Below are 23,313 nucleotides of genomic sequence, written 5' to 3'. Positions count from 1 at the left end.
ACTGAGTGAGAGAGTGACTGAGTGACCGAGTGAGTGAGTGACTGAGTGAGTGAATGAGTGAGTGAGCAACTGAGTCAGTGAGTGAGTCAGTGAGCGAGTGACTGAGTGAGAGAGTGAATGAGTGAGTGACTAAGTGACAGAGAGTGAGTGAGTGAGTGAGTGAGTGAGTGAGTGAGTGAGTGAGGTCAAAACTAAAAGTGCACAAATAGGTGTGCTTTTATAAACAGAAGATTTGTGAGACTGCCCCTGTGGAGCAACACACGAAGATTCTCTGTAGAACAGTGTGCTTCTGTCATCATGTTTTCCACCTTGTAAGCAGCTCAGAGCTCATAACTACACAAAACCCCACTGGAGATCCATCGAGAGGCCTTATCTATCTATCTATCTATCTATCTATCTATCTATCTATCTATCTATCTATCTATCTGTCTGTCTGTCTGTCTGTCTGTCTGTCTGTCTGTCTGTCTGTCAGACACTGTTGGTAATGCAGGTGATTAAAAGTGGTGAGTGGGTTCTTTGGGTTCCTCTTAGAACCTCTCAGGGTTTCAGATGGACGAAGTGAAGAACCCTGAATGGTGCTGGATTGAAATGTTGACAGTAAAAGTGTAAAAATGTGATTGAGGAGAAAAGAAAGTGGATACTTCTAAGAGGAGAGGAAGCCGAGAGTCTGAAGTGACAGATGTAACATGGATTCTTCTGACTTTTTTTTCTGGATGAAATGCTGAAAAGGACACTGCATGTGGTGGTGCTCCGATACATGGGAGCGGTGTGATATCAGGCCGGTGGCAGCAAAAAAAGGTGGATATTGTAGTGCATGTTTGAAAAACAAACAAACAAACAAACAAACAAACAAACAAACAAATAAATAGATAAATAAATAAAATGGGGAAATATTAGAAATGGGTTTAGGTGGGTTTTTTTTGGAAACTGGAAATGTTCATATCTAAAAGAGACTTGATTGGAGTTTTTTGTTCAGATTGATTTTTAATATACGTTGTATTTATTTTATTTGCAGTGTAATGATTTTTGTGTGAAATCTTTTTTTTTTTTTTAGTGGTTCTGAAAAAAAAAAAGAAATAGTTGAAAGCTATATTGTCTGATCCTCAAGGTTTCTGAGAACTCACTTGTCATCCGGATCAGGGGGAAGAAGGTGACATCATTCCATCTATAATTAATTCCATCTTAAATCATCATCATAAAAATAAAGGCTATATTTTACTGAAAAGTGAATAGTGGTGTTGAGTCGTACAGATACAAACACCCCGCTGATTTTCACACCTTGATGTGTTGGTGGATAAAATGGTGACCAGGAGCTCAGGAACAGTTCCTCACCTCGTCTCATACAAGTGAGTTTTTTCTTTCCAAAGACGCAGTGCTAGTTTTTGATGAGGCTGCTGCTACTGTTGATGATGATGATGATGATAAAGAAGACTCCCAGATCCTGATCCTCAGCCGTTGCCGTCTCGTGTAATTGCCTGTGTGGAAGACCAAGCCGTTTCGGTTGTAATTTGGATTCTATCGGCTGTGAACGGAAAAGATGATATTATCTTTGCGGTGTGAGCGAGGAGAGCTGTGAATTTAAATCAGCTGCTTCTTCCGTGACATTTAGAGTCTCTCCGCTGGAGAAACGGTGAACACAAATATCAGCGTGTTAATCGACGTAAGCCTGGATTAACTCCCGCTGCTGAGGAGAGAGATTGGGTGAAAGTGAATCGTTTTGTAATTAAACTCACTTCTGATCATTTCTTAGTTTTTTTTTCTTTTATCCCTACTCTGTGTGTGTGTGAGTGTGTGCACCTTCCACTGCTTGTGCATTTGGGAATGCTGCCGCTGATGTTTGTTTCATTCTGACCTTGTGTATCATTCTCTCTCTCTCTCTCTCTCTCTCTCTCTCTCTCTCTCTCTCACTGTACTTTTCCACATACGTTTAGTAGACAAAGACGAAGGCTCCATCATTTTCTACACACATACACAGAAGCGGTGCTGACCTATTTAGCGTCCTACTTTCTTTTCCCACACTTTTTCATGTATTTATTCTGTTTTGATTTAGATTATCTGTCTGATTTTTATTTCATCTATCAACAGTGAATAAATGCATTCAGCACATCTGATGGTATGATTTCCTTTTAAGATTCTCAGTATTGGTCTCAAACTTCTTTTTGTTTGAACCCTGGGACCTGTTCTACTGTAAAATAGACCACAGGCAGTAAGGGTGGGGAAACACATCCCCCCCATCAGCACTGGAGCCCCCCCCCAGGGTATGTGTACTCTCTGTACACATATGACTACGTAGCCTCATCAGACTCTACCAGTATTGTCAAGTTTGCTGAGGACACTGTTGTGGTAGGCCTGATCTCAGATAACAATGAGGAGGCCTACCTGGAGAAGGTCAGAAACCTGGAGAACTGGTGCCAGGACAACAACCTCCTCCAGGGAATTGGACCAGTGACCTTTTGGTCCCAAAGCTGCTTCTCTAACCATTAGGCCGTGGCTTCCCCATGATGCAGGAATAAAAGTTCCTCAGCACCCTTGGTGGTAGATGGAAGTCTCTCAGATGTCTTAGGTGGAACAGACGCTGGTGGGCCTTCTTAACCAGGGCATTGATGTGGCAGGACCATGACAGCTCTTGCGTGATGTGAATGCCCAGATGCCAAAAACTGTCCACTTTTTCCACTGGGGTCCCGTTGATGTAGGGGGACTTGTAGTTCCTGCTTTGTGACGCTCTTCTAGCAAACACTCTCATCCAAAGTGACATACAACACACCCAGAGTCACCTGAGGAGCAGTTGGGGGTTAGGTGCCTTGCTCAAAGGCACTTCAGCCATTCCTGCTGGCTCAGGAACTCGAACTGGTGACCCTTTTGGTCCCAAAGCTGCTTCACGAACAGTTAGGCCATGGCTTGTGTTTGATTCTCTGCATTGAACTAGTGTCCCATCCACGGTGTATTCCTACATCGCAGTCAGTGTTCCCAGGATAGACTCCAGATTCTGATAATATATGCAAAATACAATAGCTTTACCATGAGTTGGCCTAGTGGTAGGGTGGTGTAGTGGTTAGCACTGTCGCCTCACAGCAAGAAGGTCCTGGGTTCGAGCCCAGTGGTTGACGAAGGCCTTTCTGTGTGGAGTTTGCATGCTCTCCCTGTGTCTGTGTGGGTTTCCTCTGGGTGCTCTGGTTTCCCCCACAGTTCAAAGGCATGCAGGTTAGGCTAATTGGTGGCTCTAAATTGACTGTAGGTGTGAACATGAGTGTGAATGGTTGTCTGTGTCTATGTGTCAGCCCTGCGATGACCTGGCGACTTGTCCAGGGTGTACCCCGCTTCTCGCCGATAGTCAGCTGGGATAGGCTCCAGCTTGCCTGTGACCCTGTAGGACAGGATAAGCGGTTACAGATAATGGATGGATGGATGGATGGCCTAGTGGTTAGCGTGTCCACCTCTCACCCAGGAGATCGGGAGTTCTACTTGTGGTCAGGTCATACCAAAGACCATTATAAAGATGGTACCTACTACCGTCTGCGAAGGCATGCTGCAATTCAGATGTGAATGGGCAGTCAAACTCTCGCGGTTACCAGAGGACTAGCCCCCCACTGTAACCCTAGCTGTATAGGCGAGAGGCCAAGAGCTATCGAAACGGACATCGGCACTGCACCCATACATACACCTTCACACACCTAAAAGAGTTGGTTAGTACTGGGACAGGAGACTGCCTGGGAAGACCAGATTCTGGCGTGAGAGGGACTTTGACTTTTGACGATAAGTTTATCACACCTGGCTCACCTTGACAGGTACTCACCCCTACACCATCTGTGAGCCAGTGGCATTGCTCTCCCTCAGGGCACTGCTCTCTACTGGGACCTGGGCAAGAGTTGAGTGGCTTCTGCAGGTTATCAAATGGGCACCCCCCTTCTTCAGTGTTTCATCGATTTAAGCCCATGACATTTTCAGGGGGCTCGACAGTAGAACCAGTGTCCTGGTACTACCCCTGCTAACTGCCACTCTTCCCTATGCTGTTGTTGGCCCATCCCCAGGTTGATTCTGCCAGTGCTCATTCCTCTTCAGCCAGATCCACCAGGATGCTACCTCTGTCTACTTGGGTTGTCTTGTAAAGCTGTAATTAAAGATTAAAAATAAATAAATAAACAAATTCTGAAGCTACACATGGGGCAGCACGGTGGTGTAATGGTTTAGCACTGTTGCCTCACAGCAAGAAGGTCCTTGGTTTGAGCCCAGTGGCCGACGAGGACCTTTCTCTGTGGAGTTTGCATGTTCTCCCCGTGTCTGTGTGGGTTTCCTCCGGGTGCTCTGGATTCCCCCACAGTCCAAAGACAGGCAGGCTAGGTTAATTGGTGGCTCTAAATTGACCATAGGTGTGAATGTGAGTGCAAATGGTTGTTTGTGTCTTTGTGTCAGCCCTGCGATGATCTGGTGTACCCCACCTCTTGCCCATAGTCAGCTGGGATAGGCTCCAGCTTTCCTGCAACCCTGCACAGGATAAGTGGCTAGAGATAATGGATGGATGGATGGATACAGTGTTGTAAAAGATCAGGGAGAATCTGTATTTAGAAATTGAACTCCAATAGGAAGGCAATGTTAAGAGTTCAGGTATTTTCAGATAAAAGTGATTCCAGTTGTCCCAGGTGGCCAGATCCATCCCATGTCCATGGTGACATCACAGTGTGATGCTCATATTCACACACAGAAAAAAAAAATCTCCTAGCTATGTTTGTCTTATTGCTTAACCATCATCACGTCATGTGTTTCAGAAACACTGCATGATTTTATGATTCTGTTATACATGTTACCATGACAATGAACACTACTGTACTTATAAAACTTTCTTTTTTTCTGTTTCTCTGCTACGCATTTCCATTTTGCCTTCAGAATCAGATTAATTGGATTCATTACACTGCCAGGAGACAAACCTCTGGCAAATCCCAAGCTTCAGATTCTCAGTCTTTTATATTACAGAGGATTGCATGTACAGTATCTCATGTGCTTAAGTAATAATATCCTTATTCTGGTTTCATTTCATTCCCTTTTCACTAACCCTTTAAGGCCTATAATAAGAGCCGGAAACGTGTATAAGTTGCGTAATATGCATACGGTATGGTATATTTCCCAAGCCAATCAGAATATTTCTAAACAGGACACATGGATTATTAAATAAATAAACAAATAAATAAATAAATGGCATATTTGGTAGGAAACCAACAGCAGTTGCTGACAGAAATGTGCGAGCAATGAAGGAAAAATCCAAAAACAGCAGTCAGTGACGTTACCAATAATCTCAACAGGGCAGGGCTGAAGGGATCACAATCCAACATTCGAAAAAGACTTTGAGAGCAGAACGATAGAGGCCATACCACAGATAGAAACCATTCATCAGCCATAAGAATCAGAAGGCCAGATTGGAATTCACAAAGAAATACAGAGATGAGCTTCAAAAGCTCTGGAACCAGGATGAACCTCTACCATAGTGATCGAAAGGCCAAAGTGTAGAGAAAGAAAGGATCTGTTCATGATCCAAAACAGAGGACCTCATCAGTAAAGCACGGTGGAGGTAGTGTCATGGCTTGGACTTGCATGGCTGCTTCTGGAACGGTCTCACTCATCTTTATTGATGATAGAACTCATGATGGGAGCAGCAGAGTGAATTTAGAGTTGAGAGAAACATTCTCTCTGGAGATTTACAATTGAGAAATGCATCCAAACTATTTGGGAGGAACGTCGTCATACAGCAAGACAACGACCCAAAATACACACCGATACAACCCAGGGCTTCATCAGGGGGAAAGCGGAATGTTTTTGAAATACCATTAGTCAAAAGTCAATCAGCAAATTGAGGCTTAACCCAGCTGAGCAGCATTTCAGCTCCTGAAGAGGAGACTGAAAGGAGAAGTTCCCCAAAACAAACAAAAACAAACAAACAAAAAAGAAGCTGTGTTACAAGCCTGAAAAATAAGACGGAAAAAGAATGAAAGTTTGGTGATGTCATAACAAGGAAATATTTCACAGTTGTTCCATGAAATCGAGTCGTACATGAGCTGATAGCTGATGAGGCGCGTAGCACCGAGCTGTCTATAAGCCATGTATGATCAGATTGAGTGGAATAACTGTTTTATTCTATCCACATTCACTGGATTTTGAGAAACAGCATTTTTATTTTTATTTTTTGCAAATTCGATAAATAAAAACTCTATACAAAACATCCGACAAAATCATTTCCACTTAGAATGTAAACAAACCAGCGAAATGACAGGAGCAATTTGTGAAAAATGCTATAATAATAATAATAATAATAATAATAATAATTCTTGAAAAAAGATACATTCTTACCATCAAATACTTTAATTCCATATTTTGTTGTGCTTTTTTGGACAACCCCGATTCCAAAAAAGTTGGGACAAAGTACAAATTGTAAATAAAAACGGAATGCAATGATGTGGAAGTTTCAAAATTCCATATTTTATTCAGAATAGAACATAGATGACATATCAAATGTTTAAACTGAGAAAATGTAACATTTAAAGAGAAAAGTAGGTGATTTTAAATTTCATGACAACAACACATCTCAAAAAAGTTGGGACAAGGCCATGTTTACCACTGTGAGACATCCCCTTTTCTCTTTACAACAGTCTGTAAACGTCTGGGGACTGAGGAGACAAGTTGCTCAAGTTTAGGGATAGGAATGTTAACCCATTCTTGTCTAATATAGGATTCTAGTTGCTCAACTGTCTTAGGTCTTTTTTGTCGTATCTTCCGTTTTATGATGCGCCAAATGTTTTCTATGGGTGAAAGATCTGGGCTGCAGGCTGGCCAGTTCAGTACCCAGACCCTTCTTCTACGCAGCCATGATGCTGTAATTGATGCAGTATGTGGTTTGGCATTGTCATGTTGGAAAATGCAAGGTCTTCCCTGAAAGAGACATCGACTGGATGGGAGCATATGTTGCTCTAGAACCTGGATATACCTTTCAGCATTGACGGTGTCTTTCCAGATGTGTAAGCTGCCCATGCCACACGCACTAATGCAACCCCATACCATCAGAGATGCAGGCTTCTGAACTGAGCGCTGATAACAACTTGGGTCGTCCTTCTCCTCTTTAGTCCGAATGACACGGCGTCCCTGATTTCCATCAAGAACTTCAAATTTTGATTCGTCTTACCACAGAACAGTTTCCACTTTGCCACAGTCCATTTTAAATGAGCCTTGGCCCAGAGAAGACGTCTGCGCTTCTGGATCATGTTTAGATATGGCTTCTTCTTTGAACTATAGAGTTTTAGCTGGCGACGGTGGATGGCACGGTGAATTGTGTTCACAGATAATGTTCTCTGGAAATATTCCTGAGCCCATTTTGTGATTTCCAATACAGAAGCATGCCTGTATGTGATGCAGTGCCGTCTAAGGGCCCGAAGATCACGGGCACCCAGTATGGTTTTCCGGCCTTGACCCTTACGCACAGAGATTCTTCCAGATTCTCTAAATCTTTTGATGATATTATGCACTGTAGATGATGATATGTTCAAACTCTTTGCAATTTTACACTGTCGAACTCCTTTCTGATATTGCTCCACTATTTGTCGGCGCAGAATTGGGGGATTGGTGATCCTCTTCCCATCTTTACTTCTGAGAGCCGCTGCCACTCCAAGATGCTCTTTTTATACCCAGTCATGTTAATGACCTATTGCCAATTGACCTAATGAGTTGCAATTTGGTCCTCCAGCTGTTCCTTTTTTGTACCTTTAACTTTTCCAGCCTCTTATTGCCCCTGTCCCAACTTTTTTGAGATGTGTTGCTGTCATGAAATTTCAAATGAGCCAATATTTGGCATGAAATTTCAAAATGTCTCATTTTCGACATTTGTGTCAGATAACGGAATCCAGGGACACATGTCCGCCCGGGGGCATTTTGAGTTATTGACAGATTCAGAAAGTACAGTTTCTAAGCTTTCCAATGATGCCTTCCATGTGGAGATCTGACAATATTTGAAGAATGTGTGGCCTTTTGAAAGTGTATACCTCTTAAAACAGGAAAGGGAGAAAATCGCCCTCAAAGTTTTCCATCTCAGCTACTCTGGGTGTAGGGCGGGCACATAATGCTGCTCAGCTGCATGACATTAAGGAAAGCCCTACCCCCTACTAGCTAGCACGATGCTACTTTCATGTAAACAAAGATCACCACGTCAATTTTCCTTCCATGCAAAGTATGCCCAAAACAATTATGAAGTACAAAAATAAGTCTGAAAGTATACTTTAACGTTTTGTGGTTGAAAAATTACTCACACCGTAAGAAAGAAAGATAGCACGATGATAACACAACTAACACAATGCTAGTTTCATGTAACCTAACCACAACACTCTCCGTTACATGTAAAAATAACCACACAGCCTTAGATTAATAAACTCACCCCATCAGAAAGAGAAACGTTGCCTTGCACACACCAATGCCTCGGATGGAATAATGTAGTCCTAGAACACTTCCTTTTGGTTGCGTTTTTTTTGCTAGAAATGGTTATCTCCGATGTAAATACCGTGTGTCTGTTTGCTTCGCGGTGTTTCAGCTCCTCTGCGCTCTGTTTAGCTTGCTCATTCCATAGTGAAATTACATGCCTGTATGCAGCTTAAGTAGCCACGAGCTCAGCTCGTATCATACAGCTGATTGGCGAAAAAAAAAAGACTTAAATCATCATGTGAATGGCCCATATGGTAATTTACCCACACCCCCCGGCAGCCTACAGTCCTGACAAAAACGAGACAATTTGCAACAAAAAATGTATGCTTTTCCATCTGAAATACTGATTGCATTGTTCAAGATCTCAACTTGCACATTATGGAAAAAAAAACGAAAATCACAAATTTAGAAAAAAAAATGCTTCTTTTGCAATTATCTCGGATTTGTTTCGGCCGACATGCGTCCCTGGATTTGGAGAGGTGTCACATTTGATATGTTGTCTATGTTCTATTGTGAATACGATATCAGTTTTTGAGATTTGTAAATTATTGCATTCCGTTTTTATTGACAATTTGTACTTTGTCCCAACTTTTTTTGGAATCGGGGTTGTAATCTCATCTCATTATCTCTAACCACTTTATCCTGTTCTACAGGATCGCAGGCAAGCTGGAGCCTGTCCCAGCTGACTACAGGTGAAAGGCAGGGTACACCCTGGACAAGTCGCCAGGTCATCACAGGGCTGACACATAGACGCAGACAACCATTCACACTCACTTTAGAGTCACCAGTTAGCCTAACCTACATGTCTTTGGACTGTGGGGGAAACCGGAGCACCCAGAGGAAACCTATGCGGACAACATGCAAACTCCACACAGAAAGGCCCTCGTTGGCCACGGGGCTCGAACCCAGACCTTCTTGCTGTGAGACGACAGCGCTGATCACTACACCACCGTGCCGCCCAGGGTTTTATTTTCGAGTAATTTTTATTTCATCCTCAGTTGGTTCAGCAACACGCTCTGCCAGTTTGTTTTTCTCTACTCATGGTATATAAGTTGATATCCTAGTCGTAGAGTAGCCAATCAGAGCATGCGATTGCTCATATCCAGTGAATGTGGATAGCATAATAAGTGTTTGTCTTAGGCTACGGTCACATTACAGTTCACAATGCTTTGCGATGGGTTATTGATGAAAATCAGGCGTTTGGTGGTGAGCTTCAGAGGGTATTCCCAAACCCATCTGCAAGTATTCGCAGCTTAGTTTGCCAACAAAAATATTTCCACAAAATTTTACTGCATGCATTGAAATTTTTCATGACATTTTTGGCCACTCACAGGGCAGAGATACACCAAAAACAATGTGTGAAGCTCGGTGAAAATTCACGATGCATCGCACTATTGGTGGTGATTCTACCAATTTTTCATCGCCAAGTATTTGCAAACCCATCGTGAGCTGGATTGTGACTGTAGCTTTACAGTAAATAAAAATGAATATATGTTTCGATACTTTTGCTCACAAAAAGAAAAAATTAGCTGGCCTGCAACCAAAGGTGCCATATTCAAAGTTGTTTAAGGGTCCGGTCTCACAACACCAATAACTATACCTATAACTACAACTATGACTATACTGAATTTAGTCCCTGAATTTAGTTCCAGTCTGGAGCAGTCACGCCAGAACTATAATCCCGACTATAATTTCGGTTGGTCCTGCCACTCAGGGAAATAAATGGATGCAACTTCGGAATAGTCATGGAAGTTTTTTTTCCAAATAGTAGCACATTATTCTGGATCATACTGTACAGCTTGGACTTCAACCCATGCACACACTCCGGTGGTTGATAAAATACGGATAGGTAACAGATTACGGAAATATAATTTTTAAAAAAAGGATACAAAATACAGAATGGTTATGGATTTTAATACGGATGCGTCATGGATGCTAATAATTAATGGATTGGTCACGGACGTTTCAGTACATTACAGACTGGTTACTGATTTCATACGGATGATGCGTCACGGATAAAAAATTAAGAAGTCTGAAACAATTAAATGTTTGGATTGCCGAAGTTCATAATTAAAATATCTCACCTGTATTTCTATGTTTACTTTATTAATTTACTATTGATATTTCACGGAAAATCACATATCCATGAATAAAAGATCCGTGCTTTGTATTATGTATATTTTTTTATTTTCCTCGAATCCGTATTCCGTGGCTTCACGATGAAACAAGGATGGACAAAGATGCCCGAGGAAAAATAGCACATTCTCAGACAATGTCACATGTAACCAGTTACCTGATTGGTCGGATGTTTTATCGGATCAGGTCCAGGCCTGGAAAAATCGCCCCACAAATAATCTCACCAATACAGATAAACCCAGGCCTGGGCTATAGGGATCAGTATCGGTCTGGTGTGAAGGCCTCTGCATGCTCTTGCGACAAGGCTTTCGCAGATAGCTTTTCGCAGACAGTTGTAATTTATTGTTGAGCGGGAGTAATAGGCGTGCGCGATGTTATTCACCGGCACAACGCAAGGGGGCGCGAAGTCGCTAGGAGTAGTTGGTGGGTGTGGTTAGTGGAGTGTTTATCCTCCGGTTACTTATAATGACTAGAACTTTTTTTTTATAATGACTAGAACTGGAGTCGTATAGATGTACGTACTTCCTCAATCAACCGCTCTTCATGCTGCTCCATCTTCGCTCGTGTTTTTAAAAATGCCAGTCGTGAAAACAAACTAAACCGGGAAAGTAGGGAAGCGGAAATGCGTGTACAGCGGATGTAGAGTGGACCAATCAGAGCCCTCTTGTCTGCGGCACTGTCTGCGAGGCTTCTGCGGTGGTCACAATTTTTGGGAGGTGCGCGCAGAGCGTCTGCGAAGGTGGGGGGGCTACGCAGACACTGTCTGCGACGCTATCTGCGAGGACTGGGTTGTCAGCATAAATTGGCCTTGAGCACCAATTACATAAACTGCAGGGGAGCGATTTATTTATAATTATAGTTATCTGTATTTTGGGACCGGGCCTTAACACATGTAGATGTAAATATCAGGAAATGAAAGCTCATCTCATCTCATTATCTCTAGCCGCTTTATCCTTCTACAGGGTCGCAGGCAAGCTGGAGCCTATCCCAGCTGACTACGGGCGAAAGGCGGGGTACACCCTGGACAAGTCGCCAGGTCATCACAGGGCTGACACATAGACACAGACAACCATTCACACTCACGGTCAATTTAGAGTCACCAGTTAACCTAACCTGCATGTCTTTGGACTGTGGGGGAAACCGGAGCACCCGGAGGAAACCCACGCGGACACGGGGAGAACATGCAAACTCCACACAGAAAGGCCCTCGCCGGCCCCGGGGCTCGAACCCAGGACCTTCTTGCTGTGAGGCGACAGCGCTAACCACTACACCACCGTGCCGCCCTGGAAATGAAAGCTGAAATTCTTTATTTTTTTTGTCTGTTTGAAATAACCCTGAAATATGTAGAACCACTGAACAATACACTAAGCAAGAGTACAAACTTCTTCATCTTTCTTAATTTTAGAAATAATAGATGAAAGAACAGTACTGTATGCTCCACAGTGCTGACTGGGAAACTGGGACTTGATGCGATGGAGATACTTGAGTTTAATTGCAAACAAACCGCAGCTGTGTGACTCAAAGCCCCGGGCAGCAGTGATGCTCTGAAGACAGCGTGGAATTCCATCGTTCTGGTTGGACAGGGTTAACCTGTCTCTGTTTAACTGATTTGATCTGTAACCCAGTTCACTCCACAGTGCACACATTGTCCCGGCTTTGATTGCAGAACACTGGATATTTATTTTTAAGCTCATCTCGAGTTCACAGTCCATCCAAACATTTCCACGGCACAGCTCGACCAAGCACAAGGCCATTTCTGCTTCCTCTTCCTCATTTATTCCATTAAAGCTCGCCGAGATGGCCTACACGGCAATAAGCTGACGTCTCTCACAGAACTGGCTTATTGGTTTCTTCCCCCACGGCGTGCTGAGAAAGGCAGGGTGACCTCTGTACCCAAGTGCCTCAATGGGAAGAAAAGCTCTCTTTGATTCTGTTGGCACGGTGCCACTCTCTGCCCTGAGCTCTGAAAAGCCTACTCCAGCTGGAGCTCTCCATCCTTTCGCTCTTTCTCTCATGCACTCCATCTCTGGAACATCTCATGCTCTCTCTGTAGCCTTCTCTTCTACATTCTCTTCATCTCTCTCCTGCCAGGCAGGTGAGACACAGATGGAGCAGAGGGCACTAAAGTAATAATCTCTCAGTTTATCTTCTAGCTCGGTCTGTTTTCAGCTCAGAGAGTTCATGCTGTGTTTGTTCATGGGATGAAACTCCAGCTGCATGTGAAATCAGTCTTTCCTCATGATCCACACACATCAGACCAATGACATGGAGAATGGATTTGACCACATGTGCTATCTTTGACACACCTTTGCATCCAAAATGGCCAACTGACTCCAGAAAATGAATCACGATAATGGCAGGAAGGAAGCAGGGAGGTTTTTTTTTAAGCATCAAAAGCTTCTCAAAAATATCCCCAAATTTTAACGTATGCCTTTTAAAAATTGCAAGTCAAAATACAAGGTGTATTCCGGTAACTGATTACTCCAGAGCTGAAAAGTTGCACCAGTTCATCAGTTTGACCTACTTGTTTCAAAATATTTAAAAACAAACAGTAATTAAGGCAGAAAGAATAACCGTGTTTATTCTGTCCACATTCACTGGATATGAGCAATCGTGCGCTCTGATTGGCTACTCTCCTACTAGGATATCAGCTAATAAACCATGAGTAGAGAAAAACAAAATGGCGGCACGTGTTGCTGAACCAACCAAGGATGAAATAAAAACTTGACTCGAAAACAAAACCCCGAAAAATACAAAAAAAGCAACAAAATATGGAATGAAAGTGTTTGATGGTAAGAATGTATCTCATTATCTCTAGCCACTTTATCCTGTTCTGCATGGTCACAGGAGCCTATCCCAGCTGACTACGGGCGAAAGGTGTGGTACACTCTGGACAAGTCGCCAGGTCATCACAGGGCTGACACATAGACACAGACAACCATTCACACTCACATTCACACCTACGGTCAATTTAGAGTCACCAGTTAACCTAACCTGCATGTCTTTGGACTGTGGGGGAAACCGGAGCACCCGGAGGAAACCCACACGGACACGGGGAGAACATGCAAACTCCGCACAGAAAGGCCCTCGCCGGCCACGGGGCTCGAACCCGGACCTTCTTGCTGTGAGGCAACAGTGCTAACCACTACACCACCCTGCAACATATCTTTTTTTTTTTTATATTTTAAGAATTATTATCATCGCATTTTTCACAAATTGCTCCTGTCATTTCGCCAGTTTGTTTACATTCTAAGTGGAAATGATTTTGTCGGACGTTTTATATAAAGTTTTTGTTGATCAAATTTGGAAAAAATAAAGATGCTCTGTTTCTCAAAATCCAGTGAATGTGGATAGAATAAAACAGTTATTCTACTCAATCTCGTCGTACATGACTTATAGCCAAGTCGGTGCTATGCGCCTCGTCGGCTGTCAGCTCATGCACGACTTGATTTCGTGGAATAAATGTTAAACGACCTTTAACCTTGTAGAACTTTACATTTTATGGACTTTCAAATAAATCAGTGTAATATGGATAGTTGGGATTATCAGTGAAATACTCTGCATTAGTTCTAATAAAATATTTGTAACTGTTCATGTTTTCCTTTGTCCGCTTTTGTGAATAACTTTGTAAATTTGTCAAAACAGTCTTATTCAGTGAGGACACTTTGTGGTGTGCGATTATAAGAAAATAATCAATGATTTGGTGGTGTGATGCAGGCTGATGCGAAGCGTCATTGTTTCAGTGATAGTTAAAGTTTATGTCGTGGAAAATCAGTCGTACCTTTTATCGAACAAGAACTGTTGCTTCTTCAAAGCATAATTTCCTTGTCCCCCTACTATCAGAGCTGCTGTTTTCAAAAACTAATCAACACCTTCTGGCCAATCAGAATTGAGAATTCAGCAGCTCTGTGGAATACGTACTAAACAAGGCTGTTGTATCTTTATGATAACATCTGTCATGTTCTTGCGTCTATACAGTTCGACTCGGACATCTTCTGACTCAAGCGCGTAAAGTAAACGTGCCTGGTCATGTGACCCATTACATCACAGATATTCAAACGAATGTTCATAAAACGTGAAGGTAGAAAATACACCATCAACTCTTTCATGTGTGTGCTAGATATTTTTGAGCTGCAGAAGAAAAAAATGTCCTACTACAGAACTGTGCTTCAACGTTTTGTTAATTTGCGCTAGCAGCGCTGGTGCAAATTGTTACTCTCACTCAGGATCCTTCTACTCTATTCTTTTTCTTTTTCTTCTTCTTCTTCTTCTTATTATTATTCTCCTAACATGCTGTTTCTCCCTCAACCAATCATCACCAAATTTCACATGAAGAATACCTCTGGGCTAATTTACGTTCCTCTGACTTTTGGTGCTGATCTGGATCACTGATCTAGAATGATCCAGGAAAAATGACCTTTTTTTTCCTGAATAAGCGTCATTTTCTATCACTTACCATTCCAAATTTATAGGGTACGGTGACCAGATGTCCCGGTTTGTAAGAGCTAGCACAAATCAGAAGAAAAAACCTTTATTTGTCACATGCGCACTTCAAGCACAGTGAGATTCATCCTCTGCATTTAACCCATTTGAAGCAGTGAACACATGCGCGCACATACACCCAGAGTGGTGGGCAGCCATACTACAGCACCCAGGGAGCAGTTAGGGGTTCAGTACCTTGCTGAAGGGCACTTCAGCCCAAGGCTGCTCCATGTTAACCTAACTGCATGTCTTTGGACTGTGGGGGAAACCAGAGCACCCAGAGGAAACCAACACAGACACAGGGAGAACATGCAAACTCCACACAGAAAGGCCCCACCAGCCGCTGGGCTCGAACCCGGAATCTTCTTGCTGTGAGGCAACACTGCTAACCACTACACTGCCCAAAATCTTTGTCAGAAGTGGGATTTGAACCCACGCCTCCACTGGAGACCAGAATCCTTACCGCAGGAAGGTTTACTGCACCTTGAGCCTGGCGCCTTAGACCGCTCGGCCATTCTGACACAAGCCACAGGGACTTTAGTCACAATCTCTACCTAGTTCTTTTTCTTATTATCATCATTCTCCTAACACTTTTTAAGATGCTATTTCTTCGTCAGTTTTCAACCAATCTTCACTAAATTTCACATGAAGAATGCTTCTGGGCTGAATTACATTGCTATGACTTTTGGTGGTGGCGGTGGCATGGTAGTGTAGTTTTTAGCACTGTCGCCTCACAGCAAGAAGGTCCTGGGTTTGAGCCCAGTGGCCGGCGAGGGCCTTTCTGTGTAGAGTTTGCATGTTCTCCCCGTGTGTTTCCTCCAGGTGCTCCGGTTTCCCCCACAGTCCAAAGACATGCAGGTTAGACTAATTGGTGGCTCTAAATTGACCATAACTATGAGTGTGAATGGTTGTTTGTCTCTCCGTCAGCACTGCGATAACCTGCCGACGTGTCCAGGGTGTACCCCGCCTCTTGCCCATAGTCAGCTGGGGTAGGCTCCAGCTTGCTTGCGACCCTGTAGGACAGGATAAGCGGCTACAAATAATGGATGGATGGGTGGACTTTTGGTGGTGATCTGGATCACTGATCTGGAATGATCCATGAAAAATGGGATTTTTTTCAATCACTTCTAACACTGTCAATTTTCATGATTTTTTTTCAATCAGTTTTTTTAAAATTTTTTTTTATTTTGTTCAGGGTGGCAGGGCCCAACTTCTCCTCACTAAGCGTTATTTTCTATCTCTTACCATTATGGATCTATAGGGTACGGTGACCAGACGTCCTAGTTTGTAAGAGAAGAAGAAACCTTTATTTGTCACCATGCACACTTCAAGCACAGTGAGATTCATCCTCTGCATTTAACCCATCTGAAGCAGTGAACACATGCACACACCCAGAGCAATGGGCAGCCATACTACAGCACCCAGGGAGCAGTTAGGTACCTTGCTCAAGGGCACTTCAGCCCAAGTCTGCCACATGTTAACCTAACTACATGTCTTTGAACTGTGGAGGAAACCCACGCAGACACAGGGAGAACACAGAAAGGCCCCCACCAGCCACGAACCCAGAACCTTCTTGGTGTGAGGCAATGGTGCGAACCACTACACCACAGTGCCACCCAAAAGGCTTTGTCAGAAGTGGGATTTGAACCCACACCTCCATTGGAGACCAGAATCCTCACTCCAGACAGGCTTATTATACCTTGAGTCTGGCGCCTTAGACCACTCGGCCATTCTGACACAAGCCACAGTGGCTTTAGTCACAATCTCTATCTAGTTCTTATTATTATCATCATCATCATTCTCCTAACACTTTTTAAGATGGTATTTCTTCATCAGTTTTCAATCAGTCATCACCAAATTTCACATGAAGAATGCCTCTGGGCTGAATTACATTGCTATGACTTTTGGTAGTGCTAGCAATGGCAACATCGTGGTGTAGTGGTTAGCACTGTCGCCTCACAGTGAGAAGGTCCTAGGTTCACAGTGAGGAGGTCCTAGGGCTTTTCTGTGTCGAGTTTGCATGTTCTCCCTGTGTCTGTGTGGGTTTCCTCCACAGCTCAAAAACATGCAGGTTTGGCTAATTGGCGGCTCTAAGTTGACTGTGAGTATGAATGGTTGTTTGTCTCTAGGTGTCAGCCCTGTGATAACCTGGTGACTTGTCCAGGGTGTACCCTGCTTCTTGCCCATAGTCAGCTGGGATAGGCTCCAGCTTGCCTGTGACCCTGTAGAACAGGATGGATGGACTTTTGGTGGTGATCTGGATCACTGATCTGGAATGATCCATGAAAAATGGGATTTTCTTCAATCACTTCTATCTCTGTCAATTTTCATGATTTCTTTCAATCATTTAAATTTTTTTTTTTTTAATTTTGTTAAGGGCGGCAGGGCGCAACGTCTCCTCACTAAGCGTAATTTTCTATCTCTTACCATTATGGATCTATAGGGTACGGTGACCATACGTCCTGGTTTGTAAGAGCTAGCGCAAATTACTGTGACTTTAGTGACAGTCTCTATCTAGTTTAATTTTGCATTTTAATTTTCACAAAGGGTGCCAATAATTTTGTTAGTTGACGACAGGTAGGTAAATAAGTGCTGTTGGCAAAATGGATTGAATATTGTTTTTTTTTAACCATTTTATAGCGTTTAAAAATATATTTATTGACTTAATCATCTGTTCATTTATTTATTTTGAATTTCTGCCCATTACATGAACGTTCCTTCAACGTTTTTGTACTTTTAGGTTCCTCCAGTAATTAGTGAAAGAGAGACAGACATCACATGTTTCAGATCCTCACTCTTTTACCATAATTTCCTTCTTTTCTTTTTATCTTTGCATCGTCTGTGGTGGTTTCATTACATGGCTATTCATCAGGAGATGCTGAGTGTCATAGTGTGACAATTATAGCTTGCAGTAAGAGGAAAGTGTCTTAATGGGGAAATCAGGAAGCTTTCCCCACCCACTGCTGTATGTGTGGGTGTGTGAGTGAGATATTTCTCTTATCTCGTATGCTGTTATGTGCACCTGCCGTTCTGTGTGTGTGTGTGTGAGAGCACGTGCATATGATCTGTTGCTTGCTCACATTCCACACTTGCGCAATATTCATAGACAGCATGTGACCATGGGCCAGTAGTCGTAAACAGTGCTTAACTGGTTCTACCACTGCTGATCTGATTGGACTTGATCTCAGAACTTGGCCTAAAGGAATCATTAAAATTAGAACCTTCATGTGAAGCACTTTAGAAGGAAACCACAGTCATTCGTAGAAATAGGCATGATCAGATTGGAAAAAAAATCGTAGTGTCATGTAAATTATCATTTTTAACATCACACTGAATAATCAACTCTGGTTTCACCAATTCAACATTTTAAAATGAATGTAGCTGTAGTACAGATCAATTAATATCCATACACACACTTTTGTACATTTGAGAGTTTATTGGCAATTTCCCTTGCTTGCTCAACTGTCTGAGTTTATTAGCAGTTTCACAATCACACTGGCCATAAGCAATAAAAAACAGAAACTCTAATCTGATCCATCCTCCTGAGTGACTGCTAGCAAGCAGGACTGATGTGATAATGGGATGGAAGTAATTCCAAGGGCTCTGAGGAGACATTTTGCCCAAGTAGAGCTTAAAAGAATGAAAATAAACCCAGGCCAAGCTTCCTGGACAGCAGCCAAAGTTTGTATTGGCAGCTTTGTAGCTTTGTAAGTGACAGAGAGACAGATGACCAATTACGTCACACACAGCTACAGTTGTGACAAGCAGCGGCATGCTGACCAGCAACACAATGAGCCACAAGATATGACCAGTAACAATGTAACGACTCCCAACATACTGTAATAACCCACAATGTAACGAGTACCGGGGATCAGGTCGTCGAGGCCCCTGCCTTCGACTGCCACCCAATCCACATTGCACCAAACCCCTACTGCTACCTCTGTGGGTGGTGAACCCACAGGAGGTCGGGCCCACGTCACCTCTTCGGGCTGAGCCCGGCCGGGCCCCATGGGCAAAGGCCCGGCCACCAAGCGCTCGCATACGAGCCCCAACCCCGGGCCTGGCTCCAGGGTGGGGCCCCGGCTGCGTCCTACCGGGCGACGTCACGGTCCTGGATTTTTTCTCCATAGGGGGTTTTTGGTGAACTGCTCTTGGTCTGGCCTGTCACCTAGGACCTGTCTGCCTTGGGAAACCCTACCAGGGGCATAATGCCCCTGACAACATAGCTCCTAGGATCATTCAAGCACACAAACTCCTCCACCACAATAAGGTGGCAGTTCTAGGAGGGGCCGAGGAGCTGGCCGAGGTGTCTGGGGAAAGGGAAGTTTGGGCTTCCATGCTTAGACTGCTGCCTCCGCGACCCGGTCCCGGATAAGCGGAAGAAGACAAGACGAGACGAGACGAGTAACGAGTACCAAAATAATGACCAGCAACGTAACGAGTACCAACATAATGACCAGCAACATAACAACTCCTAACATAATGATCAGCAACGTGACGACTACCAACATAATGACAGGGATGTGATTTTTCCGCGAATTCGCGGAATTCCGCTTTTTTCACCTCAAAACTTGAAAAAAAAATGTTTCCGATTTTTCCCTCAAATCCACATTCGTATCCTATTCGTTCTGACTTTGTTTGAAAGATGGCAGCCTCGGATTTGCATCTTTATGCCTCGATCACGGAGGCTGCCATCTTTCAACTCTTTGTTTGAAGCGAGCGCGTTCATTGGTTGTTACAGAGCGATGGGCCAATCACGTACCTCGTTTCATCTCATTGACGTAATTACGTCATTTACGCAATTACGTCATTGAGATGAAACGAGGTACGTGATTGGCCCATCGCTCTGTAACAACCAATGAACGCGCTTGTTAGCTGTACGTAAGTTCGCTTCAAACAAAGAGTTGAAAGATGGCAGCCTCCGTGATCGAGCGTAAAGATGCAAATCGAGTTAAAGAAATCGACAGAATAGTGAAAAACAAGTTCCGCTGGGAATGGTTGGAGAAAGAGGTTGCTACAGACGTTGGACATAAGACTGTGAGACATTTGTTCAGCTATTTCGTTCTTTGGGGAGAGGGCAGAGGTCTCTGGCTGTCAAGTTTGGGGATACTGGGACCTCCTCTGCCCGAGCTACGAGCGTCCAAAGTCGGGCTGGAGCCCGGGATAGAAACGAAACCTAAGCGGAGCGCCGCGGCTCGCCTCGGGGCGAATTACGTCCCAAGGCGCGGGGCTAGTGGGCCCTGCTCGTGCTGGTTCTTTGGGGGGGGGGTGAGTGTGTGAGAGAGAGAGTGAGCGTGTGTGTCAGAGTTGCATGTTGACCATTAACTTGGCTTGAATTTGTTAATCATGACAAGTTTTTTCTTGTGTGTTTTGCTTGCCATTTTAGTACAATTTTTAAGTCAGAAAACCCCAAAACCCAGGAGCTTCGGGGGGCTTCCCCCCTTGTCCCCCCACCAGGGCGCTGCGGCCCCCAGACCCCCGCCTAAAATTTTCAGATAATTTCACCAGCCCCAAATCACATCCCTGTAATGACCAGCAATGTAACGAGTACCAACATAATGACCAACAACGTAACGACTACCAACATGACCAGCAATGAAATGAGTACCAACATAATGACCAGCACCGTAACGACGACCAACATAATGACCGACAACGTGACGACGACCATCATAATGACCAGCAACGTGATGACTACCACCATAATGACCAGCAACGTGACGACTACCAACACGACAACTTCCAACATAATGACCAGCAACATAACAATTAGCAACATAATGACCAGCAGCATAACAATTAGCAACATAATGGCCAGCAACATAACAGTTACCAAAATAATGGCCAGCAGCATGACAATTACCAACATAATGGCCAGCAGCATGACAGTTACGGACATAATGACCGGCAACATGACGACTACCACCGTAATGACCAGCAACGTGATGACTACCACCATAATGACCAGCAACGTGACGACTACCAACACGACAACTTCCAACATAATGACCAGCACCATGACAATTACCAACATAATGACCAGCACCATGACAATTATCAACATAATGACCAGCAACATAACAATTAGCAACATAATGGCCAGCAATATGACAGTTACCAACATAATGGCCAGCAACATGACAGTTATGGACATAATGGCCGGCAACATGACAATTACTGATATAATGACCAGCACCATGATAACTACCAATGTAATGGCTAGCAACATGACAACTACCAACATAATGACCAGCAACATGACAATTACCAAAATAATGACCAGCAACATGACAATTACCAACATAATGGCCAGCAGCATGACAATTACCAACATAATGGCCAGCAGCATGACAATTACCAAAATAATTACCAGCAACATGACAGTTACCAAAATAATGACCGGCACCATGATAACTACCAACGTAATGGCCAGCAACATGACAATTACCAAAATAATGGCCAGCAACATGACAACTACCAACATAATGACCAGCAACATGACAATTACCAAAATAATGACCAGCAACATGACAATTACCAACATAATGGCCAGCAGCATGACAATTACCAACATAATGGCCAGCAGCATGACAATTACCAAAATAATTACCAGCAACATGACAGTTACCAAAATAATGACCGGCACCATGATAACTACCAACGTAATGGCCAGCAACATGACAATTACCAAAATAATGGCCAGCAACATGACAATTACCAACATAATGACCAGCACCATGATAACTACCAACATAATGGCCAGCAACATGACAATTACCAAAATAATGACCAGCAACATGACAATTACCAACATAATGGCCAGCAACATGACAATTACCAACATAATGGCCAGCACCATGACAACTACCAACATAATGGCCAGTAACATGACAACTGCCAACATAATGGCCAGCACCATGATAACTACCAACATAATGGCCAGCAACATGACAATTACCAACATAATGGCCAGCAACATGACAAATACCAATATAATGGCCAGCACCATGATAACTACCAGCATAATGGCCAGCACCATGATAACTACCAACATAATGGCCAGCAACATGACAATTACCAACATAATGGCCAGCAACATGACAAATACCAATATAATGGCCAGCACCATGATAACTACCAGCATAATGGCCAGCAACATGATAACTACCAACATAATGTCCAGCAACATGACAATTAGCAACATAATGTCCAGCAACATGACAATTAGCAACATAATGGCCAGCAACATGACAATTAGCAACATAATGGCCAGCACCAATACATCTACCAGCATAATGGCCAGCAACATGACAAATACCAACATAATGGCCAGCACCATGATAACTACCAACATAATGGCCAGTAACATGACAATTACCAACATAATGTCCAGCAACATGACAATTAGCAACATAATGGCCAGCACCATGACACCTACCAACATAATGGCCAGCACCATGACACCTACCAACATAATGGCCAGCACCATGACACCTACCAACATAATGGCCAGCAGCATGACAATGACCAACATAATGGCCAGCACCATGACAATTACCAACATAATGGCCAGCACCATGACACCTACCAACATAATGGCCAGCAACATGACAACTACCAACATAATGGCCAGCAGCATGACAATGACCAACATAATGGCCAGCAACATGACAACTACCAACATAATGGCCAGCAGCATGACAATGACCAACATAATGGCCAGCACCATGACAATTACCAACATAATGGCCAGCACCATGACACCTACCAACATAATGGCCAGCAACATGACAACTACCAACATAATGGCCAGCACCATGACACCTACCAACATAATGGCCAGCAACATGACAACTACCAACATAATGGCCAGCAACATGACAATGACCAACATAATGGCCAGCACCATGACAATTACCAACATAATGGCCAGCACCATGACACCTACCAACATAATGGCCAGCACCATGATAACTACCAATATAATGGCCAGCAACATGATAATTACCAACATAATGACCAGCACCATGACAATTACCAACATAATGGCCAGCACCATGACACCTACCAACATAATGGCCAGCACCATGACACCTACCAATATAATGGCCAGCAACATGATAATTACCAACATAATGACCAGCACCATGACAATTACCAACATAATGGCCAGCACCATGACACCTACCAACATAATGGCCAGCACCATGACACCTACCAACATAATGGCCAGCACCATGACAA

The 23,313-nt window shown here is 43.5% G+C and overlaps 1 protein-coding gene and 2 non-coding genes across 5 annotated transcripts in view; 1 reads left to right on the top strand and 2 right to left on the bottom strand.

Moving 5' to 3' along the window:
• LOC132891447 (receptor tyrosine-protein kinase erbB-4-like) overlaps positions 1–23,313 on the top strand; it is a 962,854-nt gene that overhangs the window by 6,359 nt on the left and 933,182 nt on the right. The gene's annotated exons all lie outside the window — the stretch shown is intronic.
• trnal-caa (transfer RNA leucine (anticodon CAA)) lies at positions 15,481–15,590 on the bottom strand. The gene is made up of 2 exons: positions 15,553–15,590; positions 15,481–15,525 (listed from the first exon to the last, which is right to left on the bottom strand). It is a non-coding gene; the product is annotated as a tRNA-Leu (tRNA).
• Positions 16,697–16,806, bottom strand: trnal-caa (transfer RNA leucine (anticodon CAA)). Its single transcript has 2 exons — positions 16,769–16,806; positions 16,697–16,741 (listed from the first exon to the last, which is right to left on the bottom strand). It is a non-coding gene; the product is annotated as a tRNA-Leu (tRNA).

This window comes from Neoarius graeffei, chromosome 9 (assembly GCF_027579695.1).
Source record: "Neoarius graeffei isolate fNeoGra1 chromosome 9, fNeoGra1.pri, whole genome shotgun sequence".
NCBI classification, from domain to species: Eukaryota; Metazoa; Chordata; class Actinopteri; order Siluriformes; family Ariidae; genus Neoarius; species Neoarius graeffei.
Note: the sequence above shows the minus strand (reverse complement) of the source record. Positions and strands in the feature narration are given on the sequence as shown.